At 36.3% G+C, this 20,102-nt stretch overlaps 3 protein-coding genes across 5 annotated transcripts in view; all 3 read right to left on the bottom strand.

The window, feature by feature from the left end:
• LOC142348751 (target of EGR1 protein 1-like) overlaps positions 1–20,102 on the bottom strand; it is a 588,447-nt gene that overhangs the window by 433,113 nt on the left and 135,232 nt on the right. The gene's annotated exons all lie outside the window — the stretch shown is intronic.
• LOC142348750 (UDP-glucose 6-dehydrogenase-like) overlaps positions 1–20,102 on the bottom strand; it is a 338,711-nt gene that overhangs the window by 183,382 nt on the left and 135,227 nt on the right. The window lies entirely within an intron of this gene.
• Positions 1–20,102, bottom strand: part of LOC142348749 (putative peptidylglycine alpha-hydroxylating monooxygenase 1) — a 65,728-nt gene that overhangs the window by 44,766 nt on the left and 860 nt on the right. The window lies entirely within an intron of this gene.

Raw genomic sequence — 20,102 nt, forward strand, 5'->3', positions numbered from 1 at the left:
TCCTGGGTAAAGCTCGCGTAGCACCTATGAAGGTCATGACTGTTCCAAAGCTGGAATTACAGGCAGCGCTACTGGCCGCTCGATTGAAACAAGATATCTGTCGAGCTCTCACAGTAAAAGTCAACAGGGTTTTCATGTGGACCGACAGCACTACTGTCTTGCAATGGCTTAACTCTGCAACCAAGCACCCAATATTTATTGCAAACCGTGTTTGCGAGATTTTAGAACACACTAGCGTTGACGAATGGAACCACGTTGCCTCAAGCAATAATCCAGCAGATGCCGGTACTCGTGGTATGTCCGCTGAGGTTTTGCAATCAAGTAGCTGGGTGAGGGGTCCAGATTTCTTAAGAACCAAGGAATTCCCGTTCGAACCAAGCATCGAAGTAGTTAAAAACATCAAACTTGGTATAGTAACTAAGGAAACTGACGAAACCAATACATCATTGGCCGCATCCGTAACCAAGTCAACTAAGGAACCTCCCCCGCAACTAATTCCTTTCGATAAGTACAGTTCTTATCAGAAGTTGCTACGGATAACAGCGTACGCACTCCGCTGCGTACGCTGTTATCCGCGTGCACTCCGCGTGCACTCCGCTCGTTACCTTCTCACGAATGTTACCGTAACGTCGATGGCAGCATCATAGACCCCACGGAGCTTGACGAAGCCGAGCGTCATCTCCAGTATCTTGTGCAAGGGGAGTCATTCAATGCAGAGAGAAAAGATATTCTCGAAAACAAACCCGGTAAACGGAGTAGCCGTACTGCCCCGTTTTCTCCCTTTATTGGGCCAAATCGTCTAATCCGATCGGCAGGCCGCATCAAGCGGTTGGTCGAAGTTGACTTTGATGTAAAACATCCTATCGTTCTGGACGCACGCCATGCATTTGTAAAGTTGTTCCTCAGGCACACGCACGTCAAACATCATCATCAAGGTATTGATTACCTGCGGGCAAAAGTACAAGAACGTTATACTATCCTTAAATTACGTTCCTCACTACGTTCCATTAAATCTAACTGCCTTACGTGCAGGATGTTCCGCGCTGCCACTATTCAACCCATCATGGCTGATCTCCCAGTAGAAAGACTTGCATACCAGTCTCCTCCCTTCACGAACACCGGGGTCGACTACTTCGGCCCGTTTTACGTTACTGTACGTAGGACTACCGAGAAGAGTTGGGGTTTCCTCTTCACATGCTTAACTACTCGTGCCGTTCATGTCGAACTCGTTCCTTCCATGGACGCCAGTTCGTGTGTAATGGGAGTGGAGCGGTTCGTCTCCCGTCGGGGTACACCAGCCATTATTTGGTCAGACAATGGTACTAACTTTGTTGGCGCGGAAAAAGAACTACGCGAGAACATCGAAAAGTGGAACACCATCAACATCGCTGTAGAACTTTCCCACAAAGGCATCAAGTGGAGGTTCAACCCGCCCAGTGCGCCACACCAAGGTGGCATCTGGGAGAGGCTAGTATGTAGTTTCAAGCGCGTACTTTACACAATCCTTGGAACACGTCGCCTCACGGATGAGGTTTTAAGTACCACTTTTTGTCTGGTCGAACTTGCACTTAATTCACGTTCGCTAACGCCAGTAAGCGCCGACCCGTCCGACCTAGGAGCATTAACACCTAATCACTTTCTCCTCGGTAACCAAGCACGTAGTCTCCCGTCCATCATTGGCGTAGATGAGTTAGATCACCGTAAACGTTACGCCCGCGCGCAATCTTACGCTAACGCTATTTGGTCTCGTTGGATCAAAGAATACGTACCGGCGCTGAACCGACGTTCCAAGTGGCAGACGCCTGCCGAGCATCACCTTAAGACCGGTGATTTGGTTTGGGTAGTTGAAGAGACCAACCCAAGGGGTTACTACCCCACTGCTCGGATCACTGAACTTCATTACGGTTCCGACAGCGTCGCACGCTCCGCCGTATTGCGCACGTCCTCCGGATCGCTCGCTCGCCCGCTTGTAAAATTAGTACCGATTCTCCCAGCATCTTCGTCTGGGCCGGAGGATGTTAGTAACTAAATAAATCTAAGCGAGAATATTAACCAATCAGAATCGAGTATTAAAATTACGTATAGAATTGCGTCTAATATACATAAAAAGTTCCGGAAAAGTTCGTATAACCTAATTTTAAGTAAATAATACCATGATATGTATCGAATAAGGCGGTTTTAGGCTTAATATTTTTAGGTTCTCTAGACGATTGTTGATCGATTATGAAATGATTCTGACGTCAATGACATCAGACAAAAAATCAGTAAAAGAGCATCAAAAAAACCTTGCCGTCTAAACTCTCACTTGTTGCTATGATCGTCGTAATCTTAATACGTTAATAATGCTTATATACGTTGTCTTATGCGTTGCTTTATATCGTTCAAAAATTGAAGCTTTGGTAGACTGTTTTAATAGATTTACAGCTACACAAAAAGTAATTAAAAGACCTAACGACGGGACCTCAAAATTCACTTAACATTATTTCTACAAAAAGTTTGTTAAAAATTTTTCTGCCTAATCGAGCTTTCGCCTGTTATCCCATTCCGCTAAATACCAACTCAATTCCCGCCGATAATCAGGACTCAATTTTGAAAGAAAAAGAGCGCTTATAAGATTCCATTCCGGAATCAACTTGAAACCAAATTAAAAAGGGACACAAAGTAACCAGAGTAAATAATTGAACAAAATTCAAAAGAAGAGATAATTTATACTCATGAATAAATTACATTGACAGGCTCATTATTTATATAAAACAGATTTTAGATTGTGTATATTGTGAACTTGCGTTAATACAACACAACGGCCTGTGATTTTTTTACACAACTAGCTCCAAATCCCCTTTAGTGACAATTTATCGCTAGGATAGAGAGTTGTAATTAAAAAATTTCGATAATCGCATGCAGGCGAAAAAACCTAAGAGCAGTAAAACCGTTAGAAAAAAGTTTGACTAACCAGTTTAATCAGACAAGAGCAAATTAATTCAAGTCAGTCACAAAATTTATTTGCCTCCAATCAATATTCGGTTCAAACTGATGAACCTAGATAGCGCCTATTAGAGTGAGATTAAATGATGAAAAAAACTTTCCAGAATGCATTGAATGATTTTGATACACCAGAAATATGAACCAATTCCTAGCAAATGTAAAAGCATACTATTTATGGTGTCCCTTGCAAAAAATTTCCGGAAAAAACTGAAGAAGCAAACCATACTTGGTATCCCTTAAGATCCAACTACAAATCATGGTGTATGAATAAAATTATATCTTGGTTATTTGCACTTATAACGAGAATATATATATATATATATATATATATATATATATATATATAAATATATATATATATATATATATATATATATATATATATAAGTGTTAAACAGCTGCTCGCTAAGCTTGTGTAGGCAGGAAAATAGAAAAAAACACTTTCTTTTGTCCTAGTCATTTAATAGTTATAGTTGTAGTTCTAGTTCTAGTTACAGTTTGTCACGTGAGAAAAAAGAGGTAAAGGGGAAAATAACAAAAAGCAACACACAGAACTCAACGTAGTAGCCGCAGAAAACGGCTGAAAGTATAACTCAGCAAAATATTGCAAAAACAAATTGTCTTGAGCAGTAAGTAACGTGTTACTGTGTCTTGAACTAGAAATATTCCTGAGCAGTAAATTGTTACTGTGTCTTGTATTCCAAATATTATTCTTGAGCAGTAAATTCTGTTACTGTGTCTTGCATCAACGAATTATTGGAGCCGAAATTCAACTGTTACAACCCCAGCTTCTGGTATTCTCAACTTGTGAGTACAAATAGCAAAAGCCAACTTAAGTTTAAATTTAAATATTTTTGCACAAACAGGTCTTAGACATATATCTTTGTCTTCGATTTGTTTTTTCTATCGGATTGAACTGGTATACATAAAGAGATCCCGTATTGTGTGATCTGTAGCAATCCAGTTCAAATTGATAGTTGAAAAAACTAAGATTAGCGAATAGTTACGAACTAAAATAGTTAGTGCAACGGTAAGTACAGCAGAACGGATATACAGTTACAAAAGCGAACTGCATAAACGAAGTATCCGGACAGATTTTGTAACCACTCAGAACGAACTGGGCGGTGTAAAACTTTCTTTGTGAAACACAAGGAGAGCAGCCGTTACATATATATATATATATATATATATATATATATATATATATATATATATCTGCTGATTCTTGCGTCCTTTTTTCATCTCTATTATCAAATCACGTTCCTGAACATCACATATTGTTCAGATATCTCCTGGAAATGTATGAATGCCATTGTAAAATATCATTTTCCTTTTCTATCTTTTTTGAGAAAAAATTCTTTTACTTAGTCAAAAACACTCTTCATCCGATCCGCCTGCAAAAAACACAACTCAACAGGCTAGGATTCCAGCAGTTTTCTATGTCATAAAATTATTTTCTAAAACAAAACTATTTAAGTTTTTTCTATTACGCCTTGAATTTTTTTTTCTATTAGGTTTTTTTTTCAAAACTGTTTTGCCTGCTCTCTTTACGACAAATCAGAAGACAATGAAGCTTCTCCCCTACACATGAAAAGCAAAGGATTCTCCAATCTAGAGGAGGAGAACTGTGGTGACAATGCCGACGAAGGGGCTCTACGAAGCACTACTGGGGACAAAGGGGCAAGCCATTGAGCATGCACTGCTCGACACGGGGCAGTCAATGAGGAGAAGGACGAAGGGGCTCTACGAAGCACTACTGGGGACAAAGGGGCAAGCCATTGAGCATGCACTGCTCGACACGGGGCAGTCAATGAGGAGAAGAGGAAAAACAAGGTGGTTAAGGGCATTTGAGAGGGAAATTGCAGATACAAAGTTCAAAGAAACAATGTGTTGCACCATCTGGTCTTGACTATGGATGAAAAAAACGTTATATTGATGATACATAACTGTGTGGGAGATGACAGCTATCGAGACATAACAAAAGCTTGGAAGTTTTTGCAGGAGTGGTTTCAAGGATTGGAGAAGCCAACAGTGCTGACTTTGGCTGAGCAGCTGTTTTTTCTGCAGATAAAAAATTCTAAAGATTTGAACTGCTTCTTCATCAGAGGACAAGAGAAGTTCACAATGCTTCACGAAGCAGTGAATGCACTCTCAGAGAGACTCTTCAACTCCCTATTTTTCATTTGTCTGCCTATTAAGTAAAAATGTTTTGTTAAACAATCAACCCGGAATCGAACTTTGCACTGATGAGGAAATTGCTGCAGAACATCCTTGGTTGTCGAGCACAGAGACAGTAACGACAGAGATGCCCAGTGGCTTAAGCAGCAAAGCGTGACTTCAAGGACAAACAAAAGACGAAAACTGTTTTCTGTGTGGTATTCCTGAATACTTTGCCAAAATTTGCAGGAGGAAAGGAACAGCACAATACAGCAAAAGTGGCGAGAAGGGTTGACCAGACAGAACATGCAAGAGACAAAGACGTGGTGGCAAACACAAGCCATTGGCAATGCGTCTAACATTAGTTACACCAGATGACAAATACTGGCCAGCTTTTACTCAGTTAAAGACAAGTGTGTACAGGCCACATAGTGAAAAAAAACAATACTTTCCAGGACTTTGTGCTTATTCAATCATTGGTCAGAAATTCCAATTGAAAAGTTTCTCGAGCGGTCGGCCGAGGCTCTGTAACGATCATTATACCTTAACACAAGGGGAATTCCAAGGCTAATTAGCTATATTTTCTTTTTTCTGACTAATATTCAAACCTCCTATCAGTTTCGAATTGCATAAAGTGGGACATAGATTCTTTTGAGAAGAGCAACAACTGCAGGAACCTCAAGAAGGTAGCTTGGGTAAAATCCGCTCATAAAACTAATTGATGTTAATCGTTTAAGAATGTTTTAAAGTTCAGGAAAGTGCGAAGCAAGTGAATTCGACAAGGCAAGGCAGTGGCACAAAAGATGTGATCATTTAAATTACAAAAATTTGCCCAGGAACGCATCTGCGGCTGTTAAGGATCTCCAAAATGCGTATAATGAGTGCACTTTGGCTAAGATAACACAGACTGCAGTATAAGGAGTAGCAGAAATCAAGGCTGAAGGAAAAACTGGAGCGGCATACACCGACGTGATAAGACCAATCAAAATAGAATCAAAGTCAAGGTTCCGTTTCTGCTTTTTGTATATAACCAGTGCGCGAAATTTTTGGCTGTTCTGCTAAAGGCAAAAAGAGATGCACTGCTGATCTTGAAAAAAATTGTTCTCAGGAGTAATTTTCTTAGCAGTTTAAGACGTACTGTCTAGACGCAGGCATTCTTAAGGAGCAGACCAAACCAGAGACGCCACAACATAATAGTTTAGCAGAGAGGTAAATCAGTACACTGTTTTAGATGGCAGGATGCCTGATAAATGACTTAGAACTGCCCAAAATGTTGTGGGCAGCGATTCTCCATAAAGCAAATATAAATGACTTGCATGTGAGCCAAGGAGGAGAGATGCCCAGCAGAACTAAATCGAAGTATAAAACCTACCCTTCAATTGATAAACTGTCTATCGCTGCTTGCGAACACCCAATGAGGAAGAATTATAGAGAACTCAAACTTGAAATCAAAGCACTGGTGGGAAAGATTGATATTTATGCTGAGGTGGAAAATGGATACCCAAATCACGCAAGACGATGTCGGTCTGAGATATGAGCACCCAGCAATTTTGATGAGGCTCAAATTTTGACAACACGGAGTCTTTGACCCACTGCTCATTTAGTTAGAACAAATGGGGATCTGGCAGCTAGATGATAGACATCAAGACAATGGCAACAAAATAAGATAGGGCAGGTCTACTGCTAAAAAAGAGTAGTGCCATGATGCAGAGAGCGTGAACACACAAGAAACAACACAAAGAAGAAGGGCCTCTAATGTTGAGAAAGCAACACCAGATGAACGATTCACTGCAACAAGAGAGAAGCAAAGATAAACCGAGTCACTCAAAAACAGTGACACGGAAAAAATTATACGCACAGAGAGAGGTAACTTCAATAACCTCTTTTGGAAAAATGAGGAGTTGCCTTGTTGTAACTGACGCTCCCTACGTGGAATCGAAGACTGTCTTTGAAGTCCAGCAATGAAAGGGTGTGACCAGTGGAATTGAGCCAGAGGATCTAGAGTGACTCGGATGGGCCATTTTTTTTATTGGCCGAGCAGACGAGGTCAGACATTATGTTCACGATCAACACTCTGTCCAGCCACGAATACATACCAATCAACACTGGCTGTCGAGAACACTAGTCTTATTTTATATTCAAGGATTAACATTTTCTTTGCAAATGAGACTAGTTACTATTAAATGAGGGAAAGTGTTGCAGTCTGGTCTGTTGATGTGATGACAGAATGTGACCAAAAATACTACTTCAGGCTCAACGATTGCAACGGAGCACTCAACTGAGGTTTTAAGAAGCATAACACAGTGGCTCTGTTTTCATCGGAGGCATGACATTAGGGCATGTCAGCAAAAATTTATGAAAAATTGTGTCTGAAACATCTTCTGGAGGAGTTTAGCGTCCAAAAGGAACTACCAATGGTTTAGAGATAGGTCAATCAGAGGTGTATCAAATTGTGAAAAGCCCTTGCATTCAGGAGACGAGCGGGCACATCAAAAAATTCACTTCCTTTGCGACAGAACGGATGATTGGATTACTTCATTTTATTACGTTCCAAATCACAAAATGGGGGCTCACTCCTTCACTAAATCTTTATCCGTACGGAAAGCCGAAAAATTCAAAACAGTTTTCATGGGAAGAGACTCTGCGGTATCAGCTGCTGAGTGAGCTTGTTAGAATTTCGTTTCAAACAATAGTTTCAATCTTAGTTCAAAATACAGGGAAGGAAGTTAAAGTTAGCAGTTTAGTCAAACAAAAGCAAAATGATAAAAGTCCACGAAGCTATCTAAACGAATTGTGCTTGGAACCATTATTAGATTCAATTTGAAGAATCTATATAGCTACCTTTAGGGCGTGATTATTTGATGTAAAATTCTCCCAGAGTGTATTGAGTGATTTTGATACCACCAGAAATGTCAACTAATTCCTCGAAAAAAGGCATACGATTTATAGATATAAAATATATGTATAGGTTTATTGATGGAATATATGCAAAAATTTCAATTAAAAATAATTAGAGTCGCTGACCAACTAGACGAGAGGACAGAAACTCTGACGAGATAGTACCCAGACTACTGTCATCCAGCGAGGGCAACATTGAGAGACAGGGCACATTTACTTCAATAAAGAAAGAGTGCAATGACACATGGACCGTGAACATTCAAGCTAAAACACAAGATCATAAGGCGCTAATGTTGACGAAGCTGCCGAGATGAAGGATCTGCTTCAACAAGAAAGAGTTAAAGAGACTGCAAGTTTTTAGAGGACCGTGACAAAAAAAATCAGCCACAGAGACGGCGGACATAAACGAAAACTCAATAGAGTAAGCGGAAAGTGTAGTACCCGTGCACGGGTTACAAAAGAGAAACGTTCTTTGATTCTTTGGAACATTGATGAACAATTCTGCTGTGACTGAGTGTTACCCTAAGGAACTCTAGACAGTCTATGAAGCCAAGCAAGATAATGATTGCACCAGTGCCAAGGGGCAACAAAAGACGAGGTCAAGGCACTCACAGAAAAAAACATATGGCATCTAGTGAGACCACAATTATACCTAGACTTAATTTCGGTAGACGAGTCTTCAAAAAAATTAGAACCCAGTGGTCAAGGTGACCAATAGAAAACAAGCTATGGGGCGACCATTTCAAACAAGTTGAAGTATTGGACTGTATTGAGACATTTGCGCCTACCTGTAAGCCACAAACTTTCAGGATTCTTCTTCAACTCTCAGCAAAACAAGCAAAATAATGCACGAGTTTCATACCAAAACGTTTTTCCTGTATTCCTCAAGGAAGGCAGAACAGTATCTTTTTTTGAAAGGCGGGTTAGATGGAGAGGAGTGAGCAAGCTAAAAAGATAGAATCAAATTATGGTTCAAATTTGCTGCAGGCAACTGTTACAATAAGGTGGTGACCATTTTTTTTACTGAGATAGAGATTACAAGAAGCGGGAGTCATTATTGATTGTTTGCAAGAATAGAGACATATAGTAACATATTCAAAACGATCCGTGCTGACGATATCTAAGTAGCAATCAGAAGTATACCAGTGACCTCCGATGTCAACAAAGCTCTGAAACAACTTTTAGTTGGAAGACTGGGGTAGATTAAACACGAATCGGGGCCTGAGAACCGGACGTGATGAAAAAAAAGTCACAGCCAACCAGGAACGCTACATAGAGGCACTGAACGCTACATACACGGGTTCAAATGAGTCAATGAAAACTCTCAAGAGCTCCGGCTGATTTCAATTCGAAACTCTGCGCTGCACGCAAAAGAGACGAAGAAGTGGGCAAGATTAACGACAGAAATTTTGTTAGATTTGACCAGGCATACAAAACCAAAATATGCGGAAAACTTGCAATGAGAAATTGACTCTTACGTTTTCTTCAATGCTGGAAAGTTTTACAACGTACTTATCCCAGAGAAGCTAATTATGATTTTGTGGGGAAGAGTGATGTATAATGTTGATATGAACAAAAAAATCATCAACGACTACTATTTCAAGCTCACCGTAAGTGGCGAAGCCTTCAGCAGGGATGTCCTGAAGCAAGCCACTACTTCCAGCCCAACGCGAGTGGTGAAGCACTCAACTAGTTTTTAATGAAGCTGGCCACATTGCTCTCGCTCTCTATCCCTCTCGATTTCTCTATCGCTTTCTTCATCAGAAGCACGAAATAAGAGCATGGTAGCAGATGCTCAAGAAGCAGTGTATCTGAATCAATTTTTGACATCCTGTAAAATTATCCAATAGCAATAGGAGAAATAGGAGATGGCGAACAGAGGTGTATATAAAAGTGACAAGACCCAGTAAAGCAAAAAAGAGCAGGCACTTCGAAAAATTCGCTTCAACCGGGTCAAGACGGAAGATGGAATTGTTTTTATTTTTTACCTCTCTTTTTACAAAATGGAAGCTGACAATTTTACAAAATCCTTACCCGTACCTAAAATCGAAACATAAAAACAAGTTTGATGGTAACAGATTCTACACAATCGGCCGGTGAATTTGGGTATTAGAATTTCGATTCAAAAAATTGTTTAAAATTTAGTTTAATAAACAAGAAAGAATGATTAACTGAGCAGTTTAGACAGAGAAGAGCAAATTTATTCAAATCACATTAATTCGAGCAAATTTATTTGAAAAGATCGTGCTTAGAATCATTTTTCCCTGCAGTCCGATCAATCATCCGAGTGAGATTATTTGATGTGAAATATTCCCAGCTTGTTTTGAGTGATTTTGATACCATCAAATAGGTGATCGAATTCCTACAAAATTGTAAATGGCTAATATTTATGGTGTTCCCTGCAAATTATTTCTGGAAGAATTGTAAAAACAAATCAACTCGTTAACTCTTACGACCCCTCCCCCACTATAAATCAGGTTGTATGATCTGACAATTTATCACTGAAATTGCGTTTTTTTTACAGCAATTTTTGAGTCAATTTCCCTCCTAAAATGAAGTCACAATGTTGACCTATTGTTCAGATCTCTCCTGTAAATCTTTGAATTATATTGTAAAAATTCATTTTGACATTTCCTTAATTTGGAGAAATATTTCTTCTTAGTTAAAAACGCTTTTTTATGTGTAAAAGTCCACGCCTGAACAGTTTTTTTTAAAAAAATTAGTAGGATTTTAATGCTAGTAAAATTGTTCTGTCATTCATTTCGACCTGCTATCGTACTCTGCGGAATTTTGAAAGTTTTAATTAAGGAGCTGAAGTTTTTAACAAAATGAAACGTTTTTTTTTAAAAAAAATAACAGAATTCAATAAATAGTTGTTGGGTGCAATTGTGATTGATTGGAGTTGAGAGTTGTTCAGAAGCTAGCAACTTAATCTTGCATGAGATGAGCAAATTAACAGCGTTTCGGATCTCTTTTTATCTTCTCTTTAAGTGAGATGAAAAATTAGCAGTTGTTGCCCCTCATATTATGTGGCAGGAGGTCATTGCTGAAAAAATGATCGTTTATTTCCGCATTCTTTGGATGAGTAGAGAACTGCGGGTATTTATCCTCTTTCGGTGGGCAAAAACAGTATTGAGATGCTCTCTTCTATTTACTTATACAAAAATTGAGATCTGGAAAAAACGAGCACAGTTGACTTGCAAAATTTTCTTCAAAGTTTTCAAGAGAACTTTAAAAGAACAACTTTAAAGACCTGCTTTAAAACTTTTTTAAACTGCAGCATTTACGGGATCGGGATTGTGTCCTCAGGGCACAATCCCGTAAATGCTGCACTTTAAGAAAATTTTAAAGCAGGTCTTAAATTTGTTCTTTGAAAATTCTCTTGAAAACTTTGAAGAGAATTTTGCAAGTCAATTGTGCGCGTTCATTCCAGTCCAAAATTTGTGCCCAAATTTCGATAGTGAAAAACGTCAGGAACTTCTTGTATTGCTCAAATTTTTGTTGTCTTGTATTGAAGAGAAAAAAATAATTAGAAGAAAGCTTGTTTCTCGAATAATTTTCCTAGTTGTGAAAATTCTGGTTATCTTTTTGTTTCTTCTTCATAGGCTGAAGTTTTGACATCAACAGTTGTGAGGTTTTTATGCTTGTGGAGAACTAAACCTGATATCACTGATTCAGATAAACTGCACGGTTCTATTTCAGCTATTCATAAAAAAAACTTTTTATGCCCTCTATTGTCTCAAAAACTTAGATTCATTTTCTTTCCAACTTAAACGAAACTTATCTCCTCAGAGTTAAGAATGAATATAAGCTCCGGCCTGAAACAGAACATAACCTCGGAACTAAAATTGTGTATTAAAAATTAGATTCCGGTGATTAAGTTTTACGGAGATTATGCCTGAAAAATGAGTTACGATTAGTGAATTTACGGATATAAAAATATCGATATAAAATTACTGATACATAAAATGAATAAATACAAATTTGTTGCTCACAGACCTTTTCAAGTGAAGTTGTGAAATTGATAGAACCTGTGTTTTTTCAAAGTTGTTCAACTGATCTTGTTGAGCGTTGAAACGGTGTTGTAATAATCAAAGCAGCTCTTTTGCCAAAAATATAAAGCGCCCATTGAATGAGTTATACTGATCAATTGAAAAGCGATGACTGTTGCATTAGATATTTGGGGCTGCTTTTAAATTGATTAGAAAATCTTTCAGCAGAATCAGTTTTAAAAAGTTGTCTGGACAAAAAATTAAAATTTTGCTGCGAACAAAAGATGAAAACATATGAAACTTTTGTAATTTGATGATCGGTAACTTTGTCTGAGCCATCGGAGTATTAGTTCAGAGAATAGTAACCATCACTGCTTTCTTCTCAGCTCGGAATAAAAAAACAGCAGAAAAAATTGTAAGACATCTCAAAAAAATTATTTCAAGTATCATCTAAACTGTTTGGGACTTTGTTGAAAACATTTGATGCTTTTGAACTGCATAATAATCAACTCTCTGGGTTAAAAACGTGGGGAATTATAATAATAATAATAATGAATTTTTCCAAATACATATCGAGTAATTCACTTAATGATTACACAAACAATTTACAATCAAGAAGTTATATGCATTTGGAGAACATCAAATAGATCAATGGACCTGTCAGAGTGATGTCTCCTCTGGACAAATTTGAGCTTTATCATTTTTGTTCTATCATCGACAACCTCACAATAAAAATGGCTTTTTCCCAAGAACATCAAGTTAGTCAGTGTTTATAATTAAGGAAAGTATATTTAGAAAAGACCATGAGAAAACAAACAACTACCAAAAAACATTTAACAACTCGCTACCACCTAGAATAAAGTTATCCTTGAAAACATGAGATAGCTTTTCTAACTGATATTTTTCAGCAGACATTATTGATTTGATTAGATTTTCATCCATTTGAAGAATTTTATTAAATAACTTTCTCACCCTTGTCACTATAAGCTTATTAATCTCAGTAGTAGCTCTTTCTCTTGTTTTTAAAGGTCTTTTTCGTCCCTGAACACCCATACTTTTGACAATTTCATCTTCTGTTATCATGTTTTTGAAAACTTTGTTATTGTGATCCCGTCGAACACATCTGGAAATTATTTTGAACAACTCATAAATATGTATTTCGAAAATCGAATAAATTTTTTCTCTATTTTTCAAATCTCTCAAGCTTTCAGATTTTTTTAAAGAAAATATAATTCTCAAGATTTTGTTTTGTGACCACTCTAGGTCTTTAAGATCTGTTTTTTTAGCACACCCATAAATAAGAGCCCCATAATGAATTACTCGTTGAACATAAGCTTTGTGAAGATTTACCATAGTTTTCTGTCTGAAAAAACGTTTCAATTGAAATAAACTTGATGTGATTTGTTGAAGTTTTTGTTTGACCATTTTAAAATGCTTTCTGAAATTAAGTTCTTTGTCAAAATGTATTCCCAAATATTTAGCTGTGTTGTTGCTCTCAATTATTTTTTGACCTACAGTTAACTTGTTTGAGTTTTGTTTTTCATTTTTGTTAAAAACAACAATATTCGTTTTCTCAAAATTAACAGTCAATTTGTTAGCAGACATCCAATTCACTACATGTGTCATGTCTTTGTTGAGAATGTTTAGATCATGAGCAGTTCCATAAACATTTGTATCATCTGCAAACATAGTTACTTTCGAATGCTGGCATACTGCAGGTAGATCATTTATGTATAGCAGAAATAGTAAGGAAACCAAGACTGAACCCTGAGGCACACCGATGCTTATTGCTTTTTTACATGACGTCTGATTCTTAATTTTTACATATTGCGATCGATTAGCATGGAAGGATTGTAAAATACTGAAAAGCAGAATATCATGGTCCACCGTGTCAAAAGCTTTATTAAATCAATGAAGGTACAGCTAGATGGTGTCCTAAGATTTCTATTTGTCCTTAAAAACTCAACAACTTCTGCAACCGCATCAATGGTACTACGTTTGCTTCTAAACCCAAATTGGCTTGGCGATAAAGCCCTGTTGACATTGAGAAAATCCTCAATTCGTTTGAACAAAAGTTTTTCAAAAACTTTACTAATGATTGGTAGTAAAGAGATTGGTCGAAAATTACCAGCGTCGTTTCGATCACCCTTCTTGTGAAAAGGCAAAACCTTAGCTAACTTCAAAACTTCGAGAAATTAATTTTCATCTATACGCCAATTGAACTGATCATCAAGCAAATCACACACCCCTGGATTTACAACTTTTAGTAATAGACAGCTTAAACCGTAGCAGTCCTCCGAACTTTTGTTTGGTAGACTATTAATTATCTTGTATACTTCAGAATTATTGGTTTTTTGGAGAAATAAGGTATTTGTGACAGTTTTTACGTGTCTCAGATAGTCTTGAAAAACCTCTTTATTTGCTAGTTGATGACCAAGGTTCACAAAAAAATCATTGAGTTGATCACAAGATAGCAAAATACTTCTGTTTTCATTCTGGTCGTTTCTAATGTCTTTAGCTAGGTGGAATAAAGTCCGGGAACTATGTTTAGAAGAGACTTTCTTTTCAAAGTGTTCAGTTTTAGTTAACCGGCAGAGTGCCTTCAGCCGGTTACTTACTACTTTGTACTTCAATTTGTCTTCCTCGAGCTTGCTTTTAAGATATTAGTCCATAAAATGTGTTTTTTCTGCAACAAGTTTTTATTGGTAACCCAGCTTTTTTTTACATCCACTTCTAAAGAAAATAGTAGTTTCGGGTATATAAGTTACCTTGGCCTTTAAAATCAACTCCTGAATGACAGTAAAGACATCATTTAACTCTAAAGATTTGATGAAGCTTCTATTTTCCTGAAATTTTTTGTAGAGCCAAAAATTAATATCAAGACATAAGTTCTCATCTTTAAGCTTCTGTAGTTGTTTGATCAACTTTGAACAGGGGGAACATTATTTTTTGTTGCAATGTCTAGTTCTAGAAAGATCGAATAATGATCTGAAATTTTGGTTTTCTCTACATAGAACTTGCAATTGTGATTAGCAAAAAAAGGTCAATTGCACTTTGGCTATTTACAGTTTGACGTGTACAATCATAGCTATTTTTTAAATGATAATCAAATAACTTGAAAAATTTTATTAGTTTTGTACTATTTTATTCAATTTTCTAATATCTGTATTGAAATCACCGCACAGAATACGTGAATCGACGTCGCTTTTTGTATTCTCGAAGTGTTCTATCAGATCATCTGTGAAATTGTCGATTGAGTAATTTGGCGCTTTGCATAAAACAGTTACTAAGCACTTGCTCTTGCCTGTTTCTATTTCTACAGTAAGGATTTGTTGGTGCCTTTTAGTTGTTTTTTGTATTATTTCTACCGAGAGTTCATCACTGACAAGAAATCCCACAACACCACCTCTACTCTCTCTATCACAAGTTATCAACTTGGAGTAACCTTTCAGCTGAAATGATCCTTTTAATGGTTTTTTGGATGTCCAGGTTTCAGTCAGAGCAATAATGTGAGGCTTTGTATCAAGGTGATGTAAGAAAACTTCAAGCTCATCAAAAATTTTTTGAATTGAACGGATGTTTTGAAGCAAAACTTCAAATCCCATATGTTACACAAAAGTTAACGTCATGCGTTCCTTTAGTTTTTTTAAAAAAACAAACACTTTTTTTTAAATAAATTATCAATTCAAGAAATTGCTCAGTAATCAAATTTAAAACAAAAAAAAAATTTTTTTGAAAAAAAAATTATTTAGCACTCGTAATTCGCGGAAGTCGCAATTTAAGAGTAGTCAACAAATAATTTACATCGAATAAAGTTTCAATTGGTACCAGGGTTTGCGCAAGTCGCAATCCTGTTTGACTGTGACCATCTTAAGAGTTTGAGAGAATCACGAAAGTCGTAATTCTGTTTTATTTTGTTAATCCTCGAGTCCGATTCGCGAGAAAGAGAACGTCTAGTGACCAAAAATTAGAAGCACCACAGTCAAATTGCGGAAGTTGCAATTTAACATGTGTTTATTATATAATCTTGTAAGTAATTGTCTCCATTGTACCTCTTTGGAACATAGACCCTTAGCCGAAAAAAGTTATCAGAAAAACACTCAAAGGTCTTAATTTGAAAGTTAAAGTGTGAATGAGAAACAGGATAAAGCTCAAATATTCGTTATGTACTTTTTATGCACTGACAACTGAAAAATTTGTTTGATCATTCCATCGATTTGAAGGCAAGGTGTGATAGACAAAAGCATGATCATTGTGTCTCACAATGATTCAGTTTTTCTCCCATGATTCGTATTTGATCTGGCGACATTGAGGCGTATAATCTCATTACTTTGTCATCGTCAGTCATCATCGAATTGTGAGGCCGTTTGAAGGGATTTCTTGAGTTATTTTTAGATTTGTTTTAGATTTGTCAACATTTCTCACAGCCGGATTTCTCAAGTTGACAACATCAGAAGCATTGTTTACTTTCACGTACACATTGTTACCGCTATTGTTTTTGCACATCACCGAGACTCTGCAATTATTGCTGACCGCTATGAGATTTTTTTTTCAGCAAGCTTTTTGACAAACGCAACTAATGGAGGGAGTCTTTCTTTCATCCAAATATTTTTGTTGTTGATTTCGTTTTTCATCGATTTAAGCATCCTACGATCTTTGTATATCTCGGCTTTATCGCTGAAGTGAACAAATTTGACAATGATTGAAGGCATTAAATTATCTTGCAGGGGTACGGGTCCAGGAAGTATATGGTATGCTTTTAATCTCGATTCCGAAATCGTAATATCAGTTTTCTTGTACATTTTATTGAGAAAAACAAGATGCTGAGGTAGAAAAGTCTCCTTATGTCGAGCATCACAGGGCGGGTTATCGATAATTATAGAATCTCTACTGGTGTACCTTTCTTGCTCCCTTAATCTGTTGTCAAGACCTGATACAAAGTCCCATAATTCAGCAAACCTCTGAGTACATTAGTCTTGATGCTCCTTTAGTTTTTGTACAACACTCAGCACAGCTGCTTTTGTAGCCTCATCAGTGATTCCAGCAATAGGAGCACCAATAGATTCCATGGGTAATTATGAAATTGCAAAAAAACTGAGTTTAAATGAGCGAACTTGTCTATAAATTGAACAATCATTGGTGTTTTGAATTTCAGCACTTGATGTTTTTGAACGCAATCGGTCACTTAAAAGTTAAGCTAGAGCGCAGCCGACCTCTAAAAGCGCAATCAAACTGAGAGATTTTTTCAGAAACTGATTACTGAAATAGTTTGATTATCGTTGCAAATCTGACTGCCAGATTTTGAATTCAGTAAAACTGGCGTTAATATTGCATGTGCAAGACGAATTTGGGCAAAATAAACAATGTACAAAATTAGTGAATAGAATTTTGGTACGACAATGAACTGTACCCTGTACTACAACATTAATTTGAACTGTTTTCACAAAATTATAATACATAATTAAAATATCAACAATATAATACAATATATAATTATCAACATCATTTTAATTTCCCAAAAAATGCAAGACATTTTTATTTGACTTTTTCAGCTGGATAGATAGTTGACAAAGACCAGTTTGTACAATAAGCATTAAATTTTCACTGGGAAACAGATAATCTTTTACAAACAATCTTTGAAATAACTAACTTATTTGAGGTTCGAAACGTTTATCTTTCTAAACATCTACTTGATTGCCTAATATTTTTAGGCAAGACGACTAAAGAAATGACAGCAAAATTTAGTAATGTTTGTATCATAATGTGGTAATGTGGCGCAAAAATGCGGCTTGCATAGTGTATTTGACTACCATTCTCTTCTTCCACTTTCTGTTTTAAAAAAAATAAAAGTTAAGCTTAATTGACAATATGAAATACAGCTCTTAATGTACAATGAAATTAAAATGTAAATTACAAACATCCGCAAAGGAAAAAAGAGACTTAAGCCTGTTTCTCAAGTATTTTCCTAGTTGTCCAACAAAACAAGTTCTCGAGAGAGCAAGGTAATTTCTTTATTCATGAAAATAGAAAATGTCAAATTCGGAAACGATTTCTACTACCTTATCCAGGAATTTGCAAATGTAAGCAGATCAAAACACAAAAATTAGCGTAATAATTCTTTTAAGGAACTCCAAAGCCACCTTCAACAGATGGATTATAATCCGTTTGTCTAAAAATGACTCATTCTACAATTAAAACAACTAATATTAGCTGAAAAACAATTCACTTCTGAGTTTCATTTAAAACCTCCATATTTTCGATGAAATAGAAACTCATACAATCATTGCTACTGTGGACAAAAATTATAAATGTACAAATTTCAGTTGCTTTCTTTGGAAAAAGTTGAGAACAACAACTTTGCGAACAAAAACTGGAAAAAGGCAACCAAACTTTGAAATTCGATGATCAGATGAATTGTTGTTTTAAATTAGTGGCGCAGCAAAATACGATTGTTCGCATTCACTATTCTTGTTGCAACGTAGCCAATTTCCGGTTTAGGTTTCACAGCTTTTAAACATCACCACAAAAAATATCTGAGAGGTTTTTGTATCGATGATAAAAAACACTGCCTCAAAAAATTTTATTAATGAAAAATACAACTGCTAGCTCAACCAATTTGAGTAAATGGATCTCTGAATAAGCGTTTGAGGCAAGGCTAAATCAAAAGTTCTTGGTGTTCTAGACTTTCGGTAAATAGGAACCTCACATTCACTTTTCGTGTCGCAACAGCCACATTCCGTTTTAGGTTCCATAGCTTTTAATTATCACAGGGGGTGGTATTACAATGAACACCATTGCATCCAAGATTTGAAAACTGTAAACACGCAATTCAAAGTTAGCGAAATATTTTTAATCAGTTTAGGTGACATAACTTATATATAAATGAATAAATAAGAGTAGAGCAGCAGACTACTTATCTAATTTCCTCTATTATTAATTGTTCGCTGATTCAGAGTGTTTGTTTATCATTTCCTCAATCAGAGAAAAAAGAAACGAAAAACGCCAAATATCTGCTTTACTTTAATATCAGACTTTGACTAAATTCCGAGAAATTTTTGTATCAATAATAAAAAAAAATTGCCTTAAAAAATTTTATTAATGAAAAACACAACTGACCCTAATAAAAGCAAAAATTTTTAAAAAATTTTTTCTTAAATTTGAAAATTTGTGTCCCCCATTAGTCCATTCATTCCTATTCGCCATCTGTTACTCACTTCTACGATTTATTTTTTTGAATTAAAATTAGGTTCAATAAATTTCATTGAGAAAATATGCGTTGAAAATTTGCATGATTTGCGATTTTTAGCGGTAAATTTTACATTCATTGCTTAAGCGGTGAAAACCAATTTTTCATAGCTACCAACAGGAAACAATTGAAATTAAAATTTCACTGCTAAAAATCGCAAAACTTACAAAAGTTTATTGCAAGAAAATAAAGAGGTTTTCTTCGGATTTTAGGTGTGGCTAAGCGGTCCTTGGGAGTGAAATTTCTTCTCGAAGCTTCCACCGTTAAAATATAACTTTTTCTAGAGAAACTAGACCAAAAAATATTAACTTTTGCGGCTTTCCATACATAGGGGTTCTCTGACTATGAGTTTGAATTAATTTGAATAACTAATTGTAGAGAAAATGGACAAAACTGTACTGTTACGAATTCTGCGATTAGTTTTTTGACATTTCCAAGTGAAGTCAATTTTAAATTTCTTGTGTCTAATCCAACAATATTTACGTTCACGATGAATGTATTTCAATTCACATACCAGAAGGCCAAGTTTTTTCACCTTTAAAAGTAGTACTCAACCAAGGATAGTTTTGCACTGTAAAAGTTAACTTCCAAAAACCAACAGCTAGCTCAACGAATTTGAGCGAACGGATCTCTGACTATGAGTAAGAGGTCATTTGAAAAATTCCCTGTTGTGATTAAAGTCCAATTTTTTGAAATTCTTTCATTTTTTTTTCAACTAAAACAGATGAAAATTTAACTCTTTTCTAGAAAAACCACACCAAAAGGTCTTGATGTTCTCGACTTCCCGCAAATAGGAATCTCCTATTATGAGATTGAATTTTTTG

Source organism: Convolutriloba macropyga, chromosome 10 (assembly GCF_964194025.1).
Source record: "Convolutriloba macropyga chromosome 10, txConMacr16.3, whole genome shotgun sequence".
Classification (NCBI taxonomy): domain Eukaryota; kingdom Metazoa; phylum Xenacoelomorpha; order Acoela; family Convolutidae; genus Convolutriloba; species Convolutriloba macropyga.